A 23,925-nucleotide genomic window follows, 5' to 3' on the forward strand; every position below is an offset into this window, starting at 1 on the left:
TTGGACGACCATAGGAAATCACCTTCTACCTTGATTAGTAGACACATTTTGCCACAAATTGTCATTCAAGAGTAGCCGCCCAGGGTTTTTTCTTCTACTTTTTTGAAAAAAAGATTGCCCTATTTTTTTCGTAAATCTATGGAAATTCACCCATTTCGCTCTGCTTATAAACTTTTAAAATATTAAAAGTTCTTATTTTGATGTATTTATATTTATTTAATTTAATAATTATTATTTAGGAGTTTTATTTTAATAATAAACTCTAAATATTATTATTAGTTGAACTAATAAATATATTATTAAAATTAACTTGAGAGAGAAAATATAAAATTTATGAAGTTTATTTTTATTAATTTGCATAAAGTGTATACAAGAAATTCAAAGATATAGTTCTAATTGTGGTGTAGTTATATTTATTTAATTTAATGATAATTATTTAGGAGTTTTATTTTAATAATAAACTCTAAATAATATTATTAATTAAGTTAATAAATATATTATTAAAAAAATCTCATGAATTAATTAAATAAAAGAATTGAGCTTCAAGATAAAGTTTTGGTTCTTATTTAGATGTAATTATATTTATTTAAATTAATAATAATTATTTAAGAGTTTTATTTTAAATGATGAACTCTAAATAATATAATTAGTTGAATTAATAAATATATTATTAAAAAATCTCATAATTAGCTAAAGAGAGAAAACATAAATTGAATAAAGATATTTTAATTAAATTGCATAAAGCGTATGCATGCAATTAAAATATAATAAATTAATAAGAGAGAGCAAGCAATTATTTAATAAAGTTTATTTTAATTAAATTGTATAAAGCTTATACATGAAATTAAAATATAATAAATTAATTAAAAGAGAAAGAAAATAAATTTAATATAGACATTTTATATCGCAAAAAGCATGGATGAAAACATAAAAGATAATTAAAATATTAAAATATTAAAGATTTGATATTATTTTATTGTGTTTATTTAATTAATAATTATTAAATTAGAGTTGCATTTAAATAATGAGGTTAGAGTTTTCTTATTGATTTGAGTAATAAACTATGTTTTAAATAGTGCTTACACTAATTAATAAAGTGGAGGAAAAAAGAAAGAAAGAATATTTTAATTAAAAATTTCTTTAAATGTGCATGAAAGAATTAAATTTAAAAGACTATATTAAAATTATATTTTTAAACATATTTATATTTATTTAATTTAATGATAATTATTTAGGAGTTTTATTTTAATAATAAAATCTAAATAATGTTATTAATTGAGTTAATAAATATATTAGTAAAAAAAAAGTCTCAAGAATTTATTTAAATAAACGAATGAAATTTTAAAGATAAAATTTTGGTTCTAATTGTGGTGTAGTTATATTTATTTAATTTAGTGATAATTATTTAGAAATTTCATTTTAATAATAAACTCTAAATAATATTATTAATTAAATTAATAAATATATTATTAAAAACGCTTCACGAATTAATAAGGGAGAGAAAGCTTTAATTTAATAAAGTTTATTTTAATAAAAGTGCATAAAGTGTATGGATGAAAATTAAAATATAATAATTAAAGATAGGGTTTTCATATGATTGCATGATCAAAGCCTTGATTTAGGGAAAAAAACTCTTTATGAAGGAAATTAGATCTCATTCCTAGATACATAGGTTTGGTGGACCCAATTTCCGAAAAGAGGGTTTTCAAAGGAAAAAGAAGATTTTTGCACATTTGTGCATTCATTGTTTTTGCATCAGGTCCAGGTAGGATCTTGTAGGTTTGCGAAGTAGTTGCTCATTCTTCGAATTCCTATCTTCTTCATGTCTATTGTGTTTATGTTTTGTGAAGTTCTCTATGTTGAAACTCTTGTTTGAGAAAATTAATTTCCATTATAGAATTGTCTATGATTTAATCTGAAAATTTTTAGTAAATATTGAACTTTACGGTTTATACAATTTTGTATATGCTTTATGTGACGTGTGATTTACTAATGTTGGGGTTTGGGTTGACTAGGGTGTTGACCAGTTTAGGACATCTACCTGAGGCTTGGAAGTTTTGCATTTGTGATATTATGATGTTTGATTTCAATCTTTTATACTCAACCATGGTAATGTCTCTAGTATGCTCTATGATGTGTGTTGATCTATTGATTATTTTTGTTTTCCAATGTTCTCTTGTGAAATTGAGGTGTTTGGTATGATATGTTCATGGTGATGTCATGTTATTATTTGATCAGTTTTTTGGGATGCTTTCTTGTTGCTCGTAGAGAATTGATGTGTTATTATGAATTATCTTTTGATTCTTTCCATTCACTTGTATAGGATTGAGGTGATTTTATATGATTCTTTGTTTTATACTTTTATGAGCCTAGGGTAGGTTATCTATATGTAATGTTAGGAAGTGGCTTGCAATGGAGGCTAGGGCCCTAAGTGGCTGCCAGGGTAACCAATTGTAAGTTGTTTAATAGATGAACCTAATAAGAGTCTTTGTATGTTCTTGCCCATGCCTCAAGTGCTAGTATAGACTAGGATGGGAGTAGAGAGAATGCTTGGTTGCAACCATGCATTATTAGTATGCATTGTTAGTACAAGAGGATACTAGTGCCGCATATGGATCACTAGGGGGATAGGGTCCTAAGAGATTGCCAAGGTAACTCTAGCATTGATTTATGCGATGAAACTTGCCTTCTTACATAGTAGATTCCCTACGTGTCTTTGTGTGCCTCTGGGTCTAGATGTCAATTTATCTTGGAACCTTTGAATTAGATTATTTTTAGTGTTTCTTGGACTTAGAGACTATTTTTGATATTTGGATTGTATCCTATTTGGGACTTGAGACTATCTCCTCAATGCAGTGGGAGTGGGCCATTTAGGTTCCATGCAGTTGGTGGTAGTACATTTTACCCTTACCATTGAGATCCATTCGTAGATGTTGTGGCTGGAGTTCCTTGTCTGTATTTCCTTTCATTCTATCTTTGTGCTTTATGATGGACGGTTGTATCTTTATGATGGATAGTTATGTCTTTATGATGAATGGTTTCACTTATTATATTATGCTTTGTTTCATGGATCCAAAAGGGATGATATAATCTATTTTTTATAAATGTATATTCTTGTAGCATTTCATACCATGTGACATGTACAGTGGATGATTGAGCATTGCAAATTTTATTGCCAAGTGGTATTTGAAACAAATTTATATTATTTAAATGGACTTTGGACTTTTAATTACTCTTTCATATGGATGTGGTATTTGTTAGACTTAGTAATAAATTAAATTAAATGTTACTGAACATCTTGGGATCCTTAAGGAATGTAATCTGTTATGTTTTCTTATGTATGATTGCATGTTATTGCTTCTGCTACTTTATGATTGATGTGTATGTTATTCTTTCTTTAAATTTTTTTGAAAAATTTAATAAAACTTTAGGTTAATTCTTTTGGATCCCTTGGCAGGGCATTACACATCTCAGTTGGTAACTACAGAAACTGGGTCAAGAGATATTGTAATGCTTTGATCTTGATTTACAATGACATGTGGTGCAGGAGCACCTAGGATCTAGGCTAGGGCACTAACTATTTTGTCTTGTATATGGTTCTAGCAAAACATTAGGAAATAAGGGCTATGTATAAATCCCCAATGTTTTTAATTTGTGAGTAATGGTTAGATTAGTGGGTGTGAAGGAGCTAAGGGTCTACTTAGACTCTTAGTTACTTGGTTTGCTTAAATAGGCTTGCATAGTGTATAGGTGGACCAAGGGTTGACCAAAATACAAAAATTGGAAAAATTGTTTTGGTAGTCCATTTTGAGTCATATGGGAATCTTGTGCCAAGTCTTGGGGTTCATAAGTGACCAAAATCACAAAGTTGCAAAAGTTTCTCAAGCAACTTTTCATTTTTGTAAAAGTTGCATTTTGATAACTTTGCAACTTTGTCTTAAAACTAAATCAACTGATTGTTTTCAGCTAAGGGGTCTATACAAGAGTTAGAAACACAAGAAAAATTCCTATATATGGCCATCACAATTGATGCAGGGAGTTTGGAGAGTAGTAACTTTTGACTCGGATCTGGGTTTTCATAGACTTTTCTAGGTTTTATTCAAAATCTATAGTTAAGGTGGATTCCAATTGAGATAGCTCTAATGGGGCCCCTTTTGATTTAGTTTTGAGAGCCAAAAATTCCATCTTGACTTTCAAATTTTAGTTTTAAAATATCTTAGGTATTTTTTTGTTTTTTTTTTTGCTTTGTAATAACTTTGAAATTTCTTTCTAAATTTCAAAGATTGGTTGGAAATTTGACTTTATGGTTTAAATAGTAGATATAGGAAACTTTGAAATTGATTTTCAGAGGTTTTTATAAGTTACCAAAAATGGCATTATTTTCTAGTTGTCAAAATCTACCAAATTTGAAAATTTCTTATTTTTTTCTTTTTGGAGTCAGTTGTTATTTAATGGAGTAAGAGATCCATGTAGAAGTAATTTTTGTTAATGAACAATTCAAAGTTTGAATCTATATTGGGTTTTGTCATGAGTTTATTAAGTTCTCTATGAGTTGAGATCAATGTGCTACATCATTTGGTATTAGAGCCACAAGATTTCTAGGAGAGGAAGAGGAAGAGGAGACATTGCCCAATTTCAAAGAATCATACTAGACTTGCAAAGGTAGATTGAGGAGATTACTGAAAGAGTTGATAATCAAAGAACAAAAAATGATAATGTATTGGAGGAAGAAACGAACGGAGGAGGCAGTGACCAAATGGAGGGAAATGTAGAAAATGAAGCCAAGGAGTTAGTAGAAATGAGCTACAAAGTTAGAGTCCTAAGGGCTTTAGTAGGAAATAATGATGGTATCAAAATTGAAGTCTCAAACTATGCTAGTAGCCTTAAAGCAAAATAATTGATAGATTGGTTAAATGAGATGAGTAAATTTTTTGACTGGAAGCCTATGACAAAGGAAAAGAAGATGAATTTTGCATGAGCAAAATCAAAAGGTCATGCCATGATCTGGTGGGATCATCTCCAAAAGGAGTGGGTGAAGAAAAAAAAGGACAAGATCAAGACATGGAGTAAGATGAAAAATAAATTGAGGGAAAATTCTTGCCTGTAGATTATTCTCAAACTCTCTTTCGTAGGTTCCAAAATCTAAAGTAGAACTTATCTTCTATGCAAGAATACACAAATGAATTCTATAAGCTAACCATGCATATAGAACATCAAGAAGATGATGAGAAAAAGGTGGCTAGGTATATAAATGGTTTAAAGTTCACCATCCAAGATGAGTTGAGCATGCACCATGTCAATAGTATGGAAGAGGCATATCAGTTGGCTCTAAAGGATGAAGAGAAATAGAACAGACAATATAACCAGAGGAATAGAGGAGGACGAAGAGGCACACCAAACCCTTTTTGAGGAAGTTCCAGTTATGGTCTAGGAGACTCATTCTTGGGATTCAATAAAGCAATAGATACTCGACAAGAACTTAAAAACCTAGAAAGAGGAAAGGGTTTTTAAAGAGGATGAGGATATGGTAGTGGAAGAGGATGGGAAAATCAAAGAAAGCCTTTTGTTTGCTTCAGATGTGGAAAGGAAGGACATAAGGCTTTTGAACGCTCAAACTTTAACATGCCAAAAAGAATGCAAGGAGGACAAACCAAAGTGAACCTAATGCACATAGAATAAGAGGAGAAAGAAGTCTCACCATACATAGGAGAAAATCTCATGATGAGGAGATCAATGATCATCCTAGAGAAGGACGAAACTCCTACAAATAACTCTAAGAATTCATTGCTACGAACTAACATCTTCAGAACTAGGTGCACTTCAGGTGGAAAGGTATGTCAAATTATTATTGATGGGGGTAGTTTTGAGAATATGGTGTCTAGAGAAATGGTAGAGAGACTAGGTTTACAATGTGAAAAGAACCCTAATCCCTATCATATTGCATGGTTTAAGAAAGGAAATGAAGTCACTATTGATAAAAGATGTTTAGTAAGGTTTACCATAGGAAAGTTCTATAAGGATGAGGCATGTTGTGATTTTATTCCTATGGATGCTTGTCATATATAATTGGGGAGATCGTGGTAGTATGATAGGAAGGTCACACATCATGGCAAGAAGAATACATACACATTCTAGAAGGACAATTCAAAAGTGGTTCTATTACCACTTAAGGATGAAAGGAAGAGTGAGGCCATGTTTTCTGCAAAAGAAGTTGCCAAGGGAATGAAGGTGACATGATGATGTTATGCCCTAGTAGTGAAAAGGAAAGAAGACTAGGAGAACCCAATACCATCTAATGCAATGAAGGTATTAAAGGAATTTCTTGATGTTGTGCTTGATGAATTACTAGATGGTCTACCACCAAAGAGAGATATCCAACACCATATTGATCTTATCCCTAGAGCCACCCTACATAATCAAGCATCCTATCGAATGAATCTAACCCAACATGTAGAACTAGATAAATAGGTCAACTCTTACATAAGGGTTTGGTTAGAGAAAGCATGAGCCCATGCATAGTACCAACATTATTGACTTGAAAAAAAGATGGTACATGGAGGATGTGCACTGATAGTAGAGAAATTAATAAGATTTCCATTAAGTATAGATTTCCCATTCCTTGTATCGAGGACATGATGAATGAATTGGTAGGTGTCGAGTGCTTCAGCAAGATTGATTTTTGAAGTGGTTATTAATAGATTCATATTTGAGAAGGCGATGAATGGAATATAGATTTAAAAAAAAAAGATGTTTTGTACAAATGGATGGTTATGCCATTCAGACTTTCTAATGCACCAAGCACATTCATGCAATTGATGAATGCTATACTATGACCTTATATTGGTAAGTTTATGGTTGTTTATTTTGATGACATCTTGATTTTTAGAAAGAAGAAAGAAGAACATTTGCAACACCTAAAAGTTAATTTGGTTGTACCAAGAGTAAAGAGACTCTATGCAAACTTAAAGAAGTGAAGATTCATGTAGACTAGCTTAGCCATTTTAGGATTTTTCATTTCTAGAGATGGTATTCAAATGGACCCAGAGAAGATCAGAGTGATTCTTGAATGGCCTACTCCCACAAACATAATAGAGGTAAGGAGTTTCCATGGGTTAGTTGCTTTCTATCAAAATTTTATTAGGAATTTTAGTAGCATTGTAGCACCTATAATATATTGTACAAAGGGAAATGATTTTGCCTAGAAAGCAAATGCAGAAGAAAGTTTCAAGTCTTTGAAGGAGAAGGTAACTACAACTCTACTTGCACTTCCAAATTTTGACAAAGTTTTTGAAGTAGAGTGTGATACCTCCCACATTGGAATAGGTGTTTTTCTTAGACAAGTAGGTAAATCTGTAGCCTTTTTAGTGAAAAACTCAATGATACAAGGAATAATTACTCCACCTATGATTTGGAATTCTATGCCATTGTTCAAGCATTACACTACTAAAGACACTATTTAGTGTCACAAGAGTTTGTGTTATTTACTGATCACCTTGCTTTGAAATACATCAAGACCCAAAATAAGTTGAATACATGACATGCCAAGTGGGTATATTTCTTATATAGATACACCTTTGTTTTGAAGCATAAGTTTGGGAAACAAAACTAGGTTGTTGATGCCTTGAGTAGGCATACTTCTCTATAACCACAATGGAAACCAAAGTCATTAGATTTGATACTATTAAAACATTATATGCTATTGATGATGATTTTTGGGAAATTGTGGAACAATTGAATGGTTCAAGCATTGGTAGGACATCTCATGTCAAAGGTGATTATTTTCTATAGGATGGTTACCTCTTCAAGGGAAGACAACCATGCATACTGGCTGGCTCTATGTGAGAAAATATTATTCAAGAATTCCATAGTGGAGGGATTGCTAGAAAATTTGGAAAGGAAAAAACAATAAACTTAGTGGAAGATAAGTTTTATTGGCCAAAGATCAAGAGAGACATTACTAAGTATGTGGCAAGGTGTAGAATCTGTCAAATGGATAAGGGACATTCATAGAATACAGGTTCATACATGTCATTGCCAGTTCCCGTTGAACCATGGACTGACTTGAGTATGGATTTTGTATTGGGGCTTCTACACACTTAATGAGGTAATGACTCTATTTTTGTCATTGTTGATCAGTTTTCCAAAATTGCTCACTTTATTGCCTGTAAAAAGACTATTGATGCCACTAGGATTGCCTATTTTTTCTTCTTAGAAGTTTTTCACTTACATGGTCTACCCAAAACCATTACTTCTAACCATGATACCAAGTTCTTGAGTCATTTTTGGAGGACTTTATGGAACAAATTGGGGACCAAGTTATAGTTTAGCAATGCCTACCACCCTCAAACCAATGGACAAAGAGAGGTAGTCAATTGGAGTTTGTGGAATCTGTTATGATGCATTGTTGGTGAGAAGCCCAAATAGTGGGACTTGGCATTACCCCAAGTAGAATTTACTTATAATAGTTCTATTAATAAGTCAACGGGGAAATCTCCTTTCAAAATTGTTTATGGTAGAAATCCTTTTGGTGTTCTAGATCTCATGTCTCTACCATTTGGTGATAGGATTAGTGATGATGGAGTGACCTTTTTTGAACACCTTCAACAACTCCAACAAGATGTTAGGCACAAGTTACAACTCAACAATGAGAGCTACAAGATTCTTGCAAATGCTACTAGAAGACACCAAACATTTACTGACGGTGACTTGTTCATGGTTTACTTATGCCATGAGTGGTTTCATACTGGCACATATCACAAATTGAAATACAAAAATATTGAGCCTTGCAAAATCCTTAAGAAAATTAATGATAATGCTTATGAAATTAGCTTACTAGACAATCTAGACATCTCTCCTATGTTTAATGTTGCTGATTTGCATAAATTTCATGGAAATGTTCTAAAGGTAGCTGATGGATAGGAAGTTGAGTGGCAACATCACCTTCCAAATAAGAAATAAGATACCATTTTCCAAATTCTTGACAAATAATCTACTTCCACAAGGCATGGTCAATACAACCACTATTTAGTACAATGGGATGGCTTACCAGGTACTAAAAATACATAGCTATCTGAGTGGGCAGTGTTGCAGTTAGATCCTTCCAAGTTGCACCACTTCACCAATAGTCACTTGTAGGAGCAATGTTTCTTTCAAGAAGGGGAAAATGATGCAGGGAGTTTGGAGAGTCATAACTTTTGACTTAGATGTGGGCTTTCTTAGATTTTTCTAAGTTTTTTTGAACTATTCTAGTACATTCATATTTCTCTAAAACAATAAAAGTAGAAGGAACAATATGACTTATACAAAGATATAAGGTGCCTACTTTCACACCTTTTTCTATTACAGGGGAACCTTTTGAAACCTTCCAATTTTTTTCATTAAAAGTAACTACACAACCCTCATCGCCAAGTTGCCCTAATGAAATTAAATTCCTACTTAGCCTTGGAACATGTCTTACCTCATGTAGTAGCCAATCATTCCCATTCTATAGCTTAATCTTAACTTTTCCCTTTTCAAGAATTTGACAGGGTTCATTATCCCCAAAATAAACAAGCCCAAAGTCCCCTTAGACATAATCAATAAAATAACTTCAATGAGGTATAGCATGAAATGAAGCACCATAATCTAAAACCCATGAATCATCAAAACTTTCTAAAGAAAGAAGAAGAGAATCCTCTTTGAATTTGTTACTTACCACATTTGTCTCCTTGTTCCCTTGTAGTTTATCTCCTTCATTGTTCTTTCAAGTCGAACGATATTTCTTCGTACGCTCTAGTTTACCACAGTACTAGAAATATTTTGGTCCTCTAAATTGAGACCTCTTCCCCTTTGACTTTCCTCTTGATTTCCCATGATTTCTAGAATTGTTTCCTCTCTTAGTCATTCTTCCTTTGCTTTGTGCATTCAAAGCACTTCCTAATGTAGATCCACCTGAGCTTTTCCTATGAGTTTCCTCACTCAAAATAACACCAATCACATCATCAAATTTTAGGGTATTAGATCCAAAAACAAAATTACTCACAACCATTACCAAGCCATTCCAACTTTTAGGAAAAGAAAAAAAAATCAAGAGAGCTCCAAATACTTCATCAAAATTAATACCTATAGAAGATAAATGACTAGTAACAATATTAAACTCATTTGAATGATCTGCAATAGATCCACCTTCTACCATCTTCATGTTAAATAATTGATTCATGAGAAATACCTTATTTGAACTAGAGAGCTTTTCATACAATTTCACTAGGGTTTCCATCAACTCTTTTGCCGTCTTCACTTTTGTAATGTTAAATGTCACCGATGGTGCTAAGCATAACCAAATGCTTCCAAGTGCCTTCCTATCTAAAATCTCCCAGTCCCCATCTATCATAGTTCCCTATATCTTGGATTTTCCTTCCAATGACTTCCATAAGTCTTTTTGATAAAGATAGTCCTCCATTTGTATTTTCCATAACTAAAAGTTCTTCCCATCAAACTTCTCCACCTTCAACTTACCCTCATCTGCCATCACTCCTACTCAACCATGAGAGTCCCAATCAACTGTGAGACTTTCCTGCAGAGGATAATGGAAAAAATTAATCATGCTCTAATACCACTTGTTAAGATTAAATCATAGACATAAATATCAATTACATGAAAATATAAACAATATTAGGAAATAATAAATCACATAGAAAACAAAACAAGACACCAAGATTTAACGTGCTTCACCCAAACTCAAGGCTATGTCCACCAAATAATAAGTCCAATATTATTACGATCCAGTAATTACAACCTGATACAATCCACAATCCCATGCAACTCAATCGTGTCACAAGAAGCAATTTTCACATCACACATTATAAAAGATAACTAACCCTAATCCCTTTTATACAAGTATTTTTCCACGTTAGGGTTACAACATGTTGGCCATATATTGGCCATACATTGGCCACAACCCAATTTTTTTCCAAAGAATTATGAAGTATGTACAATGCTTCCATGATCAATCATCAAAAACAAACAATCTCCCACTTGAGGACTAATCACTCCACACTAAATAATAGTTAGTGGATTGCTGATGCACCCCCCTACCCTTAGTAATATTTGACTTTGAATATATTAACAACTATTATTAGAGCTTTGGTTCTCTTTGTGGAAATTCTAAAAACTTGAGAGAATTATCAAGATGATGAACAAGGTCCTAAACTCTCCAAGAATAACTTCTCAAACTAGTACCATATGATGGAGGTCTACATTAGAGGAGTGAGACTACAAAAATAGACACATGTGGAGACCAAGTATACAAGAACTAATGGGACACTAAGGGAAAATAAATTGAAGGTGGAGACATAAAGCATATAAACCTTGAATGGAATTGTAAGTAATTTAATTGATGCTGACTTTGTTGATATTCATGGACTTAATTATACTTGTGATGTTTGTTCTTAACAAAAGTTAGTCTATGGTAGAGATGTTCATGTTCAAAAGGCTAGGGTTGAAAGCTTGAAAGGAAAATTTGATGACATAAAGATGGTAGAAGGTGAGAATGTTACTTAATATAGACATAGATTGAAAGAGGTAGTTGTTTAAATTAGAAATGGTGGTGGATCTATTGAAGAGGATGTTGTGGTAAGTAAAATGTTGATATCCTTGCTTCCTATTTATGCAATTAGAGTTTTTGCAATTCATGAGATAAGAACTTTTGAGAAAGTCTACATTACTAAGCAAATCAGTATGCTTGAAACCTGGTTATAGTATCATTTCATCCTACTAACCATGCCTCTCAACATAAAAAAAAGGAAGAAAAGAGACATGGCTCCTAATCCTAGTAATGCTTTTAGCTAGTCAATAGTCTGATCCTAAGACTTCCATGGTCATGCTTGATCCAACCCTTAAAAATCCAAGAATTGGTAATGAAAACATCATGAGTTCAAAGCCTATGAAACCTACCATTCATGGATGAAGTTGGGAATATGATATTTGTCAATACCATCATTGATAAGAAAAATACACCGTCACTATAAATTTTCAAAGGGATAATGTTGGGGTATTTGAGTTTGGGAGAACACCACTACCCATCATTATCATAGATCCCACTCACCCACTCTTCAAAATTCCTACATCATGGGGATCCATAGAGATTTAACATCATATCCCTACTTCTAGAGGATAAAGCTAATTAGTGATATAATAGGTCAACTAGACCAAGTTGTAGGATCTACCCAACTCAATACTCCCATCCCCCAAAATAACCCATCATCCATCAAATAATAAATGATCCATACCACACCAAAAAAAACAATCACACCACAAGTTGCATCTACTAGTATCTGTGCTATCACTCCTAATTTCACACAACCTATATCCATGCTACTAAACATTGCAAGGCCCACCATCACTGAAACACCTATCCTACTATGTTTATATCCGCCTTATCATTAAATCCTAGAAGTAAAGGTAATAAAATTTCTATTCAATCTAGTCTCAGTGATCTTTCATCATTTTTTGATGAAGAAATGAAGCAAGATGAGTTTGAAGCTTTGCTTGCAAAAAGATTTCCTAGAGGTACCAATAAGTATAAGGGAAAATTGCCATTGGTTTATTTCTCATGCAAGAAATATTGGTGATATTTTTGCAAGATACCCTAATGCAAATAAGAAAGAGAATGAGAATAATTACAAGGGAAAAGGGAAGAAATCGTGCTATGTTAAAATTGATGATGGTGAATTTGTTGACAATCATGGAGCAGTTGTCTTTATTATAGTAATGGATGATATTAAATATGATGAGAGAACTCTTGTTTCTCATGTGTAATCTAATCCTAAATGGGTTATTGATAGTAGTTGTTCACATCACATAACTAGTGATAGAAGAAAGTCCATGAAGCTTGAAGAGTTTGATGGTGGTGTTGTGAGATTTGGCAACTATACTCCTTGTATGATGAAAGGTAAATAATCTATTCCTTTGAATGGGAAGAGTAATGGTCATGATGTATATTTTGTTGAAGGTCTAAAGCACAATTTTCTCAATGTTGGTCAACTAAATGACAAAGGATACCATTTGGAGTTCAAGGGAGGTGTGTTTAGGATTCTTAGAATCTCATGAGATTTTATTTCTATTGGGAGACAAAAAAAAATGTAACTTATTCCATTTAAGTAAAACAATTAATAGATGTTTGGTTGCAAAGGTTGAAGATGGTTATGCCATAGAAGGTGTTTGCATGTGAACTTTGATAGTTTGATAAAGCAAGACTAATGTAGTTAGAGGGTTCCTGCTTTAGTTAAACTAGGCAATGTTGTGCACAATAAATGCTAATTGGGTAAGTTGACAAGTACTAATTTTAGTATCAAGCCCTATTAATCTGAGAACATTTTATATTTGCTAGATAGTGATATTTGTGCATTAATGAGAACTAGAAGTTATCATGGTGACAAGTATTTCATTGCATTTTTTGATGACTATTCTAGAATGATATGGGTTACTTTCCTAAGAGAAAAAAATTGAAGCTTTGTTAGAAGGAATAGTCCACCAAGACAACTGAGAAGGGGGGTGAGCCGGGGGGGGGGGGGGGAGCGGGGGTTGGTGTGGTGAATCAATTATCCAATAATGAAAACATTTATCAGCCTTAAACAATCTTATCCATTCAATCAAAGTAAACAACAACCATAATAAGATGCACACAGACAATTACACAAGATATGTTAACTAGCAAAACCCTTGATCAAAGGGAAAACCTTGGTGGGAATGATGCCCACAAGATGATTTATTAATATAAATATTCCTTGTTAGAGGATGGACCCTATTAGGAGTCTATTACAACATTTCGTACATAAGAGTCCCTGTTAGAAGACTTTGAATCCTTATTATGAGATTACAACCTTGTTAGGAGTTGTAGAAGATAGAAGGACCCACTATCTAAGCATCTTCTAGTGCAAGACCACTAAACTCACTATCCAACTGATCTCTCAACTATTTCTTGCAGAATTATTGTGTGTATTGTACTTTAAACTTCTTTCCTCTGTCTTGACAACTAGACCAATTACTCTTAGACCTTGCAGACTAGGTCAAGAACCTTAGATCCAAGTATCCAACTTCGGATCACACGATAAAACCTTGACAATGAAGTTTTCTTTACTTCCACTCTACTTTGGTTATCTTGACATTCCAATCTTCAATCAATCACATTCATCCATACATACTTCTTCTTGATAAAGGAAAATGTCCTTCCTTTATATTGAATCCATAAAACAATTCCGTGGTTGGTTGTTACACCTTCTCAATTAATTATTATAAGACCATATTAAGAACACATTACACTTAAAAATAACATTAATCTCCTTCCTTGCAACTTGAATATCTTCTTGTACATGTATCATTATGATGAGAAAACTTAACCACATCATCACCAACATGTCTTCTTCACATCTGTAACTTCGGCTTCTCAAAATAACACATCTGCTAAGAGATATAACAAGTTTACCAAAACATGCCTTTGTAAATTCTATCTTAGAACAATCTTTATTGAAACTTGCATAACTTCTTCCAAACTTAATATCTTATGCTTCTAAGATTACCTTTGTATACTAGACACATATTATAATCTCCCTTTAACCTCATTACTAAAAACACTTAACCATCTATCTGCACCAACTTGATCTTTCTATTGTTCTTCTATCAAATACCATAGAAAATTACTATGTTGACATCAATGACAAACATAGTCATGAACGTAACATATCATCATGATAACAATCTAATCATGTTTCTACAATACTCCCCCATAGGAATATGAATAGCATTCATGTTTCCAAAAATCTCCTCCTTTGGTATTGATGGCAACATAGATGAAAAACATGTAGTTCCAAGAATACCAACTACAAAAGACTGTTAACCTTTGTTTTCAAATCCTCTTCATCAATCATTCTCCCAAACTATCTTCTTCATCCTTCAATGTACTCAATTTTTTTTCCATGCTAAACTTCTCCCCCATTGACATCAATGTCAAAGGTTTTAGCAACCATCAAAAATCTACAACAACTGATTCTTACTTAGCTCAAGTGTCCAAAGACACTATTCAAAAAAACAACATCCAACAAGAGTCCTAGATGACTTTGTTCATCATAGATACTCCCCCATACAGGAAGCATCAGCATTCAATCTAGACAAACAATAGTGTTCTGTTACACTAGATTGATGTACTCTTGCATCATCCACTCTGATGTAGGAAGGGGCATAACCCCTAGCATACCTTGCAAATAATTAAAAGTCCCTTTGGGAAGAGGCTTAGTGAAGATATCTACAATCTACTCTTTAATGCTCACATACTTCAATCTAATTTCCTTTTCTACAACTTTCTCTCTCAACATGTGATACTTGATAGAAATGTGCTCAATCTTACAATACAACACCGGATTCTTAGACATATTTATTGTGCTTGTGTTGTCACAAAGTATGACAATAGGTATACTAAATTCTATCCTTATATCCTTCAACGTTTGCTTCATCCAAACAACTTGATTACAATTGTTTTTTGGTGCAACATATTCTACTTATGCTATACTTTGTGAGGTACAAACCTACTTCTTTCTTAGCCAAGAAACCAATCTTCCTCCAAGAAAGAAGGATCCACCACTAGTGCTCTTTCTGTCATCCATACTTCCTACCCAATCAACATCAATATAAGAACATAAAGTAAAATCATTAGATTTATCATACCACAGTTTGAACTCTGGTATTCCTTTTAGTTTTCTAAACATCATTTTGATTGCTATATAATGTGCTTCTCTAGGATCAAGTTGGAATCTTGCAACAATTCCAACTTCATTTGCTATATCTAGCCTTGTGTAAGTTAGATATTGCAAACCATCAATCATAGATTTGTAATTCTTCTACTCAATAGTAGGTGTCTCATCCTTTGTAGATAACTTGTGTCCAATTACCATAGGTGTTCTAATAGCTTTACATGTTTCCAAACTAAACCTTTTTAGTAAATCCTTCAAATACTTAGTCTGAGAAATAAAGATTCCTCTTTTATCCTATATAATCTATAATCCTAAAAAATATTTCATTTCTCCTATCATACTCATTTCAAATTCATTCTTCATTTCTTCTACAAACTTGTCACTTTCATCATTTCCTCCAAATATGATATCATCAACAAATATTACCAAAATCATTAATCCATCATCAATTTCTTTCCAATAGAGATTTCTATCTACCATAACTTTTCTATATCCAAGCTTTGTCAAATGCTTATCTAACCTTGCATACCAAGTTTTGGGTGCTTGCTTCAAGCCATACAATGCTTTCTTCAATCTGCATACTATGTCCTTGTCATCTATTAAAGGATAACCTCCAAGTTGTTCTATGTATACATCTTGTTCAAGTTCTCCATTCAGAAATGTTGACTTGACATCCATCTAATACACTTTGAATTTCTTATATGCTCCATATGCTAAGAATAACCTTACTACTTCAATTCTAGCCATAGGAGCATAGGTCTCACCATAGTCTATTTCTTCTTGCTATGAGTAAGCTTTACATACCAATCTTGCCTTGTTCCTTACAACTTAACCTTGTTTATTTATCTTATTTTTGAATACCCATTTTGTTTTTACCATATTCTTGTTTTCTAGTATGGGGACTAATTTCCATGTCTCATTCTTTACTATCTAATCTTATTCCTCTTTCATAGCTTGCTTCCAATAGTCATCTTTACATGCTTCATCTACATTCTTAGGTTCAACTTGAGATATCAAACATAGTTCTTCATTGACTCTACTTGTCATCACACCTTTATCTCTACTTCTGATGATCTACTTGGGTGGATGATTCTTTGTCATATTCTTACCAGAAGTAGGAGTTTTTATCTCAACTCTTGGCTCTATTGAAGGTTTTGAGCTTTGTGCTTGTCTTGGACTCCTTCATTATGCAAATAATTTTTAGTCTCAAGGAATACATCATCATTCCTTGGTTTAGTAACAAAATAATCATCTAAATTGTAATCAACTATTATTTGTTGTATCTTGAATCTCTCATCAACTCTTACATTTGCACTTTCCATAATAGTCACCAAAGCTGTCTCTAATTCTATTACTTCATCTTCATTAACCAATCTAGACTCATTATATAGTCATTTAAGAATCTTTCCATACTTGCTTTAAATTATTCAACTAGATTAGAAAGTAAACTCTTTCTAGTGATTTTTTTAGTGGCGAATCTTCACCAATTGGCTATTAAGTCTCTTTGGAAAATTGCAATTTGGCAAATAAAACCTACATGAGGGTCAACCATGTCACCAAGATATTAAATAATTTGGGTCAAAATCCAAGGCTAATCGCTTATTAGTTTACACATAACTGGTCACAAATCCCGGTCCAATCGCCAATGTAATCTACATTTAAAACACAATTATTTTAAAATTTTTGCCTATGTTTCCCTAATGTTTTCTTATTCGACAATGTTATTTCGCCCCTAAAATAAAATAATATTTTCCCTCAAGTTGCGCATCACCCACCATTTTACTGACATGTGTCTCTAACTATCCCTGTTTAGCCAACTATTTTATGTTTGTCTTTGGGACACGTGTCCTAATTTTGAAAAGATTGAGACTTTATTGTATGTTGTTTAAAATTAGGCCCGAAATAGAACTAAAGCCATTGATCTATATTAAATCAACGGTCCAAATTAATTCTTTTCACCATAAAATGACAACATTAAAAGTGATGACAACCAAGTTGACAATAAAAAAGGGTACATTATTAATTGAATCTTAATGGATTGGCATACTACAAGTACACTGTATAGTGTACACTTGGCATGTGGGCCATGGACCACTTTTGACTCTATAATTTCACCAAAAATTAAATAATCTCTTTGGAAATTGACATATTATCCAACTATATTAATATTTTGTGTTATATAAAATAATTAATTCGCCTCCTACATTACGAAAATGTTTATGACCAACATAAAAAATTGCCTATATTTATTTATGTACCAAAAAAAATAAAATAATTTGCCACAATTATTATTAAATATTGATATGGAAATGAAAATTTCGCCAATAGAAAATAATTTTCTCCCTTGACTCGAATGAAAAAATCACCCTTGGTTTGAAATTTTTCCTGCATATTTAATGTTGAATTCGCCAGCATTTTACATATTTTTCTTGGGAGGGGTTTCTTAAAGTTATCCCTGACCCTTTCTAGTTTTCCTTACTCTCTTAGGAAAACTAGACGAAAAATGACCAAACACTTTACATGTCTAACAAACAAAAAATTTCATTCCTTTGGTTCTCTCTTTGTGAGTAGATCAATACCTTCCTTTATCTTTATTTATTCTTTGGATTTGGATCTATCTTTTCTTGAGCTTCTTTTCTTTTGTATACAGTAGAAGGATTCTAAATCTTAAAACTCAATACCCTATTCTTTACACAAATTTGATAACTCACCAAGAATTTCCACCATTCGGGTGTCAAAATTTCTTCTGTTTGATGTAGGACTATCTTTTTTGAACATGCTTTCCATGGATCTCCAAAAGTTGTTAAAATTTATCTTTAAGGACCTAATGCTTTGATACCAATTGTTAGAAGCAATAGTCCATCCAGATAACTAAAAGGGGGAGTGAATCAATTATCCAATAATTAAAACATTTATCAGCCTTAAAAAATCTTATCCATTCAATCAAAGTAAACAACAACCATAACAAGATGCACATAGATAATTACACTAGATATTTTAACTAGGGAAACCCTTGATTAGAGGGAAAACCCAGTAGGAATGATGCCCTCAAGATGATGTACTAATATAAATATTCCTTGTTAGAGGATGGACCCTGTTAGGAGTCTATTACAACATTTAGTACATAAGAGTCCTTGTTAAGAGACTTTGAATCCCTATTAGAGCTATACCAACCTTGTTAGGAGTTGTAGAAGACATAAGGACCCACTATCCAAATAGCTTCTAGGGCAAGACCACTTAACTCATTGTCCAACTAATCTCTCAACTATTCCTTGCAGAATAATTGTGTGTACTATACTTTAAACTTCTTTTCTCTGTCCTATCAATGAGACCAATCACTATTAGACCCTATAGACCAAGTCACGAACCTCGGATCCAAGTATCCAACTTTGGATCACACAATAAAACCTTGGTAATGAAGTTTCCTTCACTTTTGCTTTTCTCTGCTTATCTTCGCATTTTTCTCTTCAATCATTCACATTCATCCATACACACTTCTTGGTAAAGGAAAATGTCCTTCCTTTATATCAATTCCATAAAATAATTCCTTGAGTCAGCTATTACACCTTCTCAATTAATCATTATAGGAATACATTAAGAAAAAGTTACACTTAGCGATAACATTAATCTTCCACCTTGAAACTTCAATATCTTTCCATACACATATCATTATGACGTTGGGTTAAAAGCACAAACCTGTGTCACCTTTTATAAAGAAATGGGATATCAGAATGTGGTAGTTCAACACTAATGACAAAAAAAATGGTATTTGTGTTTAAAATATGAAGATGATGTAAATTGATGAAATGTGTAGAATTGGATGAATTTTATGCCTATAATTTTTATAATTTTTTTGAGCAAGAATTTATTCATTTTATTTTATTTTGAAGTCCCTTTTTTAACTGTAAAAAATATAGGGTGTAGTTCCTGTCAAACAAGTATATGCAAATCATCTTTTTTTGTTCTGATTTGAAAATATCTTATAGATAACATACACAACTAGTGAACAAAAAAAGAAATAATTATTTTTGATGTATATTTTCTTTGTTATAAGTACTCAAGTTTGACCTTATTAGAATCTAATAGTTTTTTCCTCCCATTAAAACTTCCCTATCAAATCTATACCTTTTTGAAAAAAATTTACATATTTGTGAAGAGAATTCCCTCCTCTAGAGATAAATATAATTTTTAAATTTTTTTGATATGATTTACTATTTTTTTTCCTTTTTTGAGGGAGCATCTTTTGAAATGTTGAAATATTGACTTATAATATTTTGAGATTATAACAAATTATAACTAATCAAAATAGTCAAAATTTTATATAATGATGATATTGAATTGAGATCAACAAAAAAGTATTTTTAGTTTTTGAAAAAAATTGAGTTTTGATCGAGAAATGAGATTTGACCAAAAGAGGTTTTGGTATCATAAATAGTGGCATAGATCTATGCTTTTACCTGATGAGAGAACTTAACCACATCATCACAAACATGTCTTCATCACATCTGTAACAATGGCTTCTCAAAATAACAAATCTGCTAAGAGATATAACAAGTTTACCAGAACATGCCTCTGTAAACTCTATCTCAAAACAATCATCACTGAAACTTGCATAAATTCTTCCAAACTTAATATCTTATGCTTTCGAGGTTGCCTTCGTATACTAGACACATAGTATAATCTCCCTTTAACCTCACTATTGAAAGTACTCAACGATCTGTCCAAACCAACTTGATCTTTTTGTTGTTCTTCTATTAGATACCATAGAAAACTGCTATGTTGACATCAATGAAAAACACAGTCATGAATGCAACATATCATCATGATAACGATCTAATCATGTTTCTACAATACTCCCCCATAAGAATATCATTAGCATTCATGTTTCCAACAAGATTTTCATAAGTTTAAATTCTTAATGTGGAAAGAATCTTAAATGTTTAAGATTTGATAGAGGTGGCGAGTACACTTCATGGGAGTTTGTTGATTATTGTGATAGAAATAGATTAAAAAGAAAATTTTTATCTCCAAGGAGTCCTCAACAAAATGATATGAAAAAATGAGAAATAAAACAATTTTTGATGCTACAAGAACCATGTTGCAAGTAAGTATTGTAAAGATGTTTTGAAGCGTAGCTATAAGCACTGCAGTCTATACATTGAACAAGGTAAAAGTCAAGAAATGAACCAGTAAGACACCCTATGGACTATGGTATGATTATAACCCTAGTATGAATTACTTAAAAGTCTTTGGAAGAAAAATTTATATCAATAAATATTTTAATTGGAAAGTGTGATGTAAAGAGTGTTGAAAGAACATTCTTAGGTTACTCTACCAAGAGTAAAGCATACACATGTTGGAACAAAAGAACTAACAAAATGATTGAAAATGCTAATGTGAAGGTAGACTAATTTCCAAATAGGTTTGAAGTGAATGATAATTCAAATAATAAGGAAACATGAAAAGGCCAAGATATGATATTTGTACAATCGAAAGTACAAGATATTGTTATGCAAAATAAGGAAGGAAATCTAGAGGCGCAACTAGTAAATGAAGAAGAACAAGTGCTTGAATTGATAATAAAAAGGTATGTGAGATTGAATTATTCTTCTAATCATATTATTGGAGACAATAATGCAAAAGTACAAACATGAAGGAAGATTAGAGAAAGTACCTGATTGATTTCTTAATTTGAGCCTAGAATAGTGAATGAATCTTTGAAAAGTGATGATTGGGTTCAAGAAATATAAGAGAAACTTGATCAGCTTGACAAGAATGATACTTGGACTTTTGGTTCCTACACCAAAGTACAATAATGTGATTGGTACAAAGTGTGTCTTCAAAAATAGATTGATTGAAGATGGCATAGTTGTCGAGAAAAAAGAAAAATTGGTGTGTAAGGGATATGTTCAAGATGAAGTTTCGATTATGGTGATACTTTTGCACCAATAGATAGACTTGAAGGTGTTAGAATGTTACAAGCATATGCAAGTTATAAGAAGTTTAGATTTTTTCAGATGAATGTAAAATTTTATTTTTTTAATGGTGTGTTGGAAGAAGTATACAATGAACAACTAGACGAGTTTTCTGTATCATAAGATGAAGATATGGTTTGCAAATTGAAGAAAGCTTTATATGGTTTGAAACAAGTTCCAAGATCATGGCATGAAAGGTTACAATCATACTTAGTCAATATTGGTTTCAAAAGGACAAGTGAAGATAACATCAAGAATATTTGAAGACGAAAGATGATAGATTGTTGATTGTTCAAGTGTTTGTGGATGTTATTATTGTAAGAGGAGATGACAACGTGAGTATGGATTTTGTTGAAGAGATGAAGAAAGAATTTTAAATGTCCTTGATTGGTGAGATCCAAATATTTATTGGGTTACATGTAATGAAAAGTGAAGATTAAATTTTCATTCATGAGTCCAAATATGTCAAGAAAGTGTTGAAGATTTTTGACATAATAGACCTAATATTGCTTGTCTAGTTGGGATAGTTGCTAGAGGACTTCAAAGAAGAGAAGAAATTTATTGAATATTTTTAGAAAACTTGGTGTCAAAATGAGAGACACATTGGTAAGTCCTAAAATCAAAATAATATAATATCTTATATGCATTCACATATTTTAACTTATTTATAACATAATCTTAGACATCGTATGTTTTTCTGAAGAGATGTAGGCAAAAAATTTCTAAAGTTTTTCTCACACAAACCAAGAAACTAATGTAGGTATAATGTCATACCATTTTCATATTAAGAGTCCTTATTTAAGTGATCATTCTAAGAAAATCACAAGGAGAATGGATTGGCTAATTCATATGCTTCTCCATAGGGTAGAGCCATACTATAAAAATAAAAGATATCTATCATTATCTAGATTCTTGACTAACTTCAAAAGGGAAAGATATTGCATACTTTCTTCAAAGAGATCAAAATCAATAGTTGATATTGATTTAACCTCATGATCTTCAAGATACATATAAAGTAAGAATCCAAACCAATCCAACAAAATGGTACCTCATCAAGAAGTTTGGATCAGATTTACATGTTTGTGATTGTTATTAGGCAAAAAGAGGAAAAATGTGATGAAAGTTTTAGATCATCTAAAGAGAAACAAAATAGACCAACAAGATCAAGTTGGTGGTAAGTTTCATTTGTGATTTAAGTTTAATAGTTATTTTTAATGATAATTATATATTTTTTCAAACTAATTAAATTAATTTTATCACTGCAGTGGTTGATGAAAATGATGAAGTTAGAGGGAGTCCTTGTCATGAGAATGGCACCATTGATAATGTTAATATTCTTACAATTAAGTATTAAATAATTTTATGTTTCTAAAAATTAACTAGTTATTATCTTAATTATAGATTGTTGTATACATAAAGATGTGCTTGGCGTTGTCATTGCCAAAGGTCAAAGTACTGGTAATTTTCAAAACTATAATTTTATTAGTTAAAATATTTTAATACTTAAGCATTGCTATGTCTATTATAGATGGCTAAAAATCATCTAATACTTCCAATGATCACTTTCTAGATTCAATTAACTAAACAATTTTTATTAAATTGTAGATGATGTTACTACATTGGTTGAAAAAAGTGATGAAGTTAGAAGGAGTTCTTGTCATGAAAATGACACCATAATATCCTTACAATAAAGTATTTAATTATTTTATGTTTCTAAAAATAAACTAATTATTATTTTAATTATAGAGGGCTACATGCATCCAAAAGATCAACATGTGCTTGGGGTTGTCATTGTTGAAGCTTAAAGTACTGGTAATATTCAAAACTATAATTTTATAATGAAGCATTATAATTTTAAAAATATTTTAATAATTGAGCATTGTTATATCTATTATAGATGACTAAAAATCATCTAATATTTCCAATGATCACTTTCTATATTCAATTGACTAATTTTTTAAAAGCATTACAAATAATGTTACTACATTGGTTGATGAAAGTGCTGAAGTTAGAGGGAGTCCTTGTCATGAAAATGGTACCATAATATCCTTACAATCAAGTATTTAATTATTTTATGTTTCTAGAAATAAACTAATTATTGTTTCAATCATAGATGGTTGCATGCATCGAAAAGATCAACATGTGCTTGGGGTTGCCATTGTTGAACCTCAAAGTACTTGTAATTTTTTAAATCATCACTTTATAATGAAGTATTAAGATTTCTAAAA

The sequence above is a fragment of the Cupressus sempervirens genome, chromosome 3, assembly GCF_028749045.1.
Source record: "Cupressus sempervirens isolate cs-2001-9-10 chromosome 3, ASM2874904v1, whole genome shotgun sequence".
NCBI classification, from domain to species: domain Eukaryota; kingdom Viridiplantae; phylum Streptophyta; class Pinopsida; order Cupressales; family Cupressaceae; genus Cupressus; species Cupressus sempervirens.